Raw genomic sequence first — 6,074 nt, forward strand, 5'->3', positions numbered from 1 at the left:
CCGTCCGCGGGCGAGAAGGCGGCGCCGCTGCCCTTGCGCGGGGCTGCGCTTCGCTCCCGACCCGGCCTCGCTTCCCCTCGCCCGGACGCCACCCGGCCCCCGGGAGCAGCGCGGGCGCCGGCAGCCCCGGGACCGCCCTGGGCACGGAGCCCGCCGGGCGCCGGACGCCCCCCCCCGGCCCCGCCACTGTCCCGGCGATGTGTCGGGTAAGTGAACATCTGGGAGGGCGCGACCGGCGTGTGACTGTCGGCCTCTGTTGGTCCGCTTTGCCCGTTGGATTTTCAGTGGCAGACACCTGTGAGTGAGAGGAGGCTGCGCTCGCAGCTGACCCTTGTCGGCGGCTGCCTCCGACGGAGCCTCACGTCTCCGTCCCCTAATTAGGGAGAGTGAGCCCCCAGTGAAAGGCGCTGTGAGTTGCGGTTCCACCCTCCTTCCTACCTGAGGAGTGAATGAGGATCATCAGGTAAAGATGTGCTTATGAACATTTCATGTGTGTGCCAAGCTGTCAGGCTTGTGCTCTGAGTGGCATATGATGAACAAAGTATTAGTTCTTGTGCTCTGAGAGCTGTGGGAGGCTGAATCTGGAAGTGAATTATGATGCAAATAGAGATAAATCGGAGTATGTGGGTAAAATGCTCCAGCCATTAGCGAAGGGATCTGAGAAGCAAAGCAGAACCATTGGAGTTGTTTCTCTTCCGTTTCTGGTCTGCCCCCTCCCCATCCTTCCTGGAAGTAAGTTAACGTAAAATTACAAACTGGTAAATGTTCTCCTCAAAGACTCCCATCTTTCTAGGATCTTGTGTATAGGGTGTTTATCTTAGGGAGATGTTCAGTTAAGGATTCAGAGGAATAAGGAATCTACCTCTATTTATGATAAAGTACAAACCACATCAAGATAAACGCTTGCTTATAACTTTTTTCTTTGGGTGTGGTTGTTTCAAGTACCTGATAGAGCTGTCATACATAGATGGGAAATAACATTGTTTAGGTATTCCGCTTGACATGTTCAGCAGAACGGTAAAAAAGTAACTTCAGTTTTTAACTTCTTTGTTTTGCCAACGGACAAAAATTACTTATTTAGATCCACAATCTTAAAGCAAAAGGCTTTAAAATCATAGAGCAACCTCCAGTCCACTTTAATATCTCCTCTATCATACTCCTTTTTGATGGAAACTTCAGCTACAGGAAGCACACCATGTGTGAGGTACCCCTCCTGTCTGTTATTGTTAGCGAAGCCTTATTTACGCTGAATTGACGACTGCTTCCTTGTCTCTGTTTCTCATTAGTCCTACTTTTGCTAGTAGCTCCCCCAACCTGTGAAATTATACGCAGATTTTTTCAGGAGAGAAGATCTAAAGCTTTCATCCATCTGGCAAGAGTCCATGACCAAAAAAAGAGTTAGGAATTGAGAAGTCTGAAGTGGTACACAGCAAGATTTTTGTTTTCTTTATTTGACAGCCTTTCAGATCCCTGAGCCTGAGCTTTCTCGTCTGTAAAATGGATATGATAATACACTCCGTCTACCCCTAGGGTTATTGTGAGGCTGAAATAAGATTATCTTCATAAAGCACTCAGTATATGTTACCCTGAGGTCAGTAAATGTTAGTTGTCTTCACTAAATAGTAATCACGTTTATGTTTCCTTCCTTACCTAAGATCCTCCTCTGTGCTGAAGAGCCTTAGCCCCAAATTGAATTCAGTAATTCAGTCTAATCTGAATAGTGCAGAACTGCAGGGAGTTCCTGTCTTCAGTCGTCATCCTTAATTACGAATTAAAAATTTGAGTGCGAACATTTTTTTCTGTTGTATTACTTTAAGCCTCTCTTCAATTTCCAGGTTGTTAGATATATTTTAGTCTTGATTATGGCATTCATCACATTAATTCTACCTTCTGGTTTTGTGTCACCTGCACATTTGGTGAATTTGTCAACCAGTCATGCAAGCCATTGATTGTATACGGTACAGGTCCTTTTGCTATGGTGGCACATCTGGTAGCCTGTGGCACAGTAGAAATGGTCCTGGACGTTTGGAGCCTGGTTTTGGAGCCTGGCCCTGACACCTATTAGCTTTGTGACCTTGAGAAACTCCTTTTCCATGTTAATAAAATGAGGTTAGTAACACCTACCCCTTAGGGTGCTTGTTAGCAGTCAGTGTACTGAAAGTGCCAAGTACAGCCTAGGCTGGGGATCTAGTTAGCTCTCAGTCAATATTGCTGAGACAAATTAATAAATCAACTGAAATCAGCACTGTCCTTATTTATCAGACAATTCTTCATGAGAAAAATTTGTTATCAAATGCCTTGCTAAAAGATCTTGATTATTCTCTGATCTGTCACAAAAGTAAATGACGTTGCTTTAAAAATGACTGATTCTTAGTGAACTTCTAGTTCCTAGAAATCCCCGATCTTTTCCCCCCAGATGTTCCATTTTTACTGATTAAATTTTGAATTTTGCCAGAGATTGGTATTAAACTAACTGGTCTGTAATGCGTAGGAATTCTGATTCTGTCCTTCAGTTTTGAAATTAAAAAAAAAATTGGAGAAGAAAAAGTGTGTTTGAGTCTCTAGCCTCTTAAGACCACCTTCCTCCTTCTTTTTCCAAAGGTTGTCGGAATATTTCTGTGCTCACATCTGTGGGTTCTTCCTGGAATACAAAGTGACCTCTTCTGCTTGTGCCATGGTTCTCTCTTCATGAGGCTTCTTCTGTCTTTTCAGTCTGGAGATCATTTGCTTTTAGGAAAGCAAAATAATTGCTGAGCAGTTCTGTTTTCTTTCTCTAATTAATATGCCATCTGCTCTTGCATTTGGGAATCTTTAACTGGAGTCTGTTTTCCATAGTAAGGTGTACTATGAACAGCATGCAGCAAGTCGGTGGTGGAGAAATACAACCAATCACGGCATGATAACATTGGAGGGTTGAATAAATAACCCCAGTCAGTATCTGATATGGGAAGAGCCTGTACTTTAAGAATTAATTTATTCCTCATAAATGAACAGTGTGAAATTAAGTCTGTTTCACAAGGGGCTGAAGGTAACATAAATTAGTAAAGCTGGATGGGTGCCAGAGGCAAGGGAGTGACCGAATCCTGTGAACCGGCAGTCATGCCCAGCGTGGAACTAGTCTAACTCAGAACAACTGAAATGTTGCACTGGCCAACAAGACGCTGGCCAACAAGACGCTGGCCCCAACTCCTGCGAGTTTGTGGTCTTTGCTTGTAAGGGCCCTGAAAGGGGTAGAACTGTGTATAGGCCACTGTTTTATTCCCAGCATCTAACACACTGTGAAGCACATGGATATCCGATAAGTAGCCAAACTTTAATTAGCATTCATTAAGTGCCTTGTTGTGGAGAACTGTTCTGTGCAAAATAACAAAAGGAGAAATGACTAGTGCTATTGAAGAATATTTAATTTCATTTGGGAAGACAGCATTTATAAATTAAATACACTGGACATCAGTTCTTTTAAGTAATCAAAATTATGTCTACTATTGCCTGGAATTTAATTCAGTGCATAACACTCAACACTCGTAATTTATTCTTTATGCCTCCTACTTGTTCTGAAATATTTGAAGTCATTTCAATACATCATATAAAGACTAACTAATCTTGAATTTATAGGGAAGGAAAAAACTCTACTCTTCCTCTACCCCTTTAGATTCAGCTGGGCCTGCAAATCAAATTGATAAGAGATTAATAGAAAAAAAACATTTAATTACCTATGTGCGCCTGGAAGTTCACAAAGAAATGTTATTCAAGGAGACAGAATCGGGGATGTATATACCCTATTAAAAAACAGTGATTAAGTGTGGAAGAGGCTAGGAAAAGCAGTTTGGGGCTCCTGGGGTCAGGGTACCTTATGGGAAGGTGACTAGGAAATATATGATTAATAGGGTTGTTTAGGAAGGTTTGTCTCCTGTGGTTAAGAGTTGTCTCCAGGGCCGGCAGAGTGGCACGCTAGTTAAGAGTTGGCTTGGGACTCCAGCTCAGAGCAGCAGGGCCCCGGTTCAGATCCCTAATGAGGGCCAGTGATGCTGCGCCCTCTACAGCTAAGATGGTGAACAGCAGCTCGACCTGGAGCTGGGCTGCCATGAGGCGACGGTGTAGGCTGCAGTGGGGCTGGCCAGCAGCTGGCGTGCGCTACCGTGAGCTGCCAAGAGCCGCCATGAGCAGCCGTCCAATGGCCGGCGAGCAACTGCCTCAGCCGGGAAGAGCGCAATGATAATACCAACATGGGCCAGTGAAGCGATTTCCTCCACAACTAGACAAAAGGGTAGCAACTTGTTTGTTCCCCTTCCCTGATTCCTCAATACTGTTCCCTCCCCCAATCCCCCACTAAAATCTTTAAAAAGAATAAAAAGAGTTGTCTCCGTAGTAGTTTCCATCCTGGCATGGGAGAGAGAGACCCCTTTACAAAGGGAAATTATGCCCTGATTTTGGACAGAAAATGGGAGGACAGGGCTAATTGCCTTCAGCTCAAAACAATGCTTATGCCAATGTGGTATATTTGGGGGTGGCAAACTTTGGTCTCCTTCAAATTTCTAAATGACACTGGAGGTAAATAAAGTTTAGTGACCCAGAAAAATGTTAGTTAGGATAATTTGATTAATTAAAATGACTAAGATTTCAGTATTTTGGACCAACCTTGCATTAGAAACTACTAATTAAAGTTCAGGCTTGAATAAGGCCTCTGATCACATTGCTAATTAAATTCTTCTACCCTTATCTATTCAAAAGCCATTTGGAGAACTCTTTATGTAGTATCGATTGGCTTTTCCAGCTTTTCTGAGCTCTGAATGACACAAGTTTGCTGTACATATTTCTCTCCATAGGCCCAGTGAAGTTCAAAGAAACCCCTGTGATAAAAAGATTTTGTGCACCAATTTTGAGTGTAAAGTCAACTTGTTTGGTGGAGTCTTTTAAGCTTGGTATTTTATCATATCAAGGTGTCATTTCTTATAAGAACCTTGCTCAGGGTCTTGGATGAATCACCAGTCTGCACTCAGGAAAATGCGAATGGCTTGACAAAAAATAATTGTTTACCAAATCCTAAAATCTAAAACATCTTTTCCCTTCTCGTACATAAAGCTTTAAGATTAATAAAAAACACACCACACAGCATATAGAAAGTGCTTTCACCAAAGTGGATATAGACTATCATATAAGATTCAAGAATATTTAGGTAAATCATAGATGATAAGTACTGTGAGAGATGCAGGAGTTGCTCATTAATATTCTAATTTATTTGTAAACCCTGATCTTTTGGAGCCAGTGCCTTGGAGGGCACCTAGCAAATCCCTTTACAAATATGTTCTTGGCTCTGACAGAACCCTGCATTCGTTTAACCGTCTTGTCTGACTCAGCATGATGGCTGCTGCTGCTTTTTTTAAGTTAGATGTACTCTAGTCTTGTTGACTAGTTTTACTCGCTAATTGAATGCTATTGCCTAAATTTTGATATGGCTCCAGTGCTGTTCTCTCGCCACAAAATGGTTGAGTCTCACATTAGCATTAAATCTAGGTTTGAGGCAGCTATGAATTACATCAAATTATCAGTTTGGCTTTTTAAAAGTGACATATTTCTGATGAGAAAAATAATATGTGCATTTGAAAAAATCTAGGAAACAGAGAAAAGCAAAGAGAAGAAATTTAAATGATCTCTAATCCCACCATCCAAAGAGAATCCCTGTGGATGTTTTCCTGTATGTTATTCTTTTCTTTTTTTAAAGATTTTTATTGGGAAATTGAGGAATGGGAACAGCGCTGGGGAATTGGGGGAAGGGGAACAGACAAGTTGTCCTTTTGTTCTTCAGTCTAGTTGTGGAGGACATTCCTTCACTGGCCCAAGTTGGCACCATCATTGTGCTCTTCACGGGCGAGGCAGATCAGTCACCGGCTTCTGGACGGCCGCTCACGGCGGCTGCTGGCTACACACAGTAGCCCATGGCAACCCACTGCAGCAGGGGCTGCAGCCTACGCCATTGCCAGTGACTCAGGGCAGCCCAGCTCCAGGTTGAGCTGTTGTTCAGCATCTTAGCTGTAGAGGGCAGTGTCACTGGCCCTCATATGTGGGATCTGAAC

The 6,074-nt window shown here is 43.1% G+C and overlaps 1 protein-coding gene and 1 pseudogene across 3 annotated transcripts in view; one reads left to right on the forward strand and one right to left on the reverse strand.

Moving 5' to 3' along the window:
- Window positions 1-218, reverse strand: part of LOC109372953 (proteasome subunit alpha type-1 pseudogene) — an 8,088-nt pseudogene extending 7,870 nt beyond the window's left edge.
- AKAP19 (A-kinase anchoring protein 19) overlaps window positions 1-6,074 on the forward strand; it is a 61,450-nt gene that overhangs the window by 24,354 nt on the left and 31,022 nt on the right. Inside the window, exon 1 of one of the 3 annotated variants that reach the window (XM_019626485.1) lies at window positions 7-206. The exons of 1 other annotated variant lie outside the window; for it this stretch is intronic. The gene's annotated coding sequence lies outside the window, so the exon portion shown is untranslated. Of the gene's footprint in view, window positions 1-6; window positions 207-227; window positions 464-6,074 lie in introns of those variants that run through there. One more of the 3 variants, XM_019626486.1, reaches the window with a different exon arrangement.

The sequence above is a fragment of the Hipposideros armiger genome, unplaced genomic scaffold, assembly GCF_001890085.2.
Source record: "Hipposideros armiger isolate ML-2016 unplaced genomic scaffold, ASM189008v1 scaffold_680, whole genome shotgun sequence".
NCBI classification, from domain to species: Eukaryota; Metazoa; Chordata; class Mammalia; order Chiroptera; family Hipposideridae; genus Hipposideros; species Hipposideros armiger.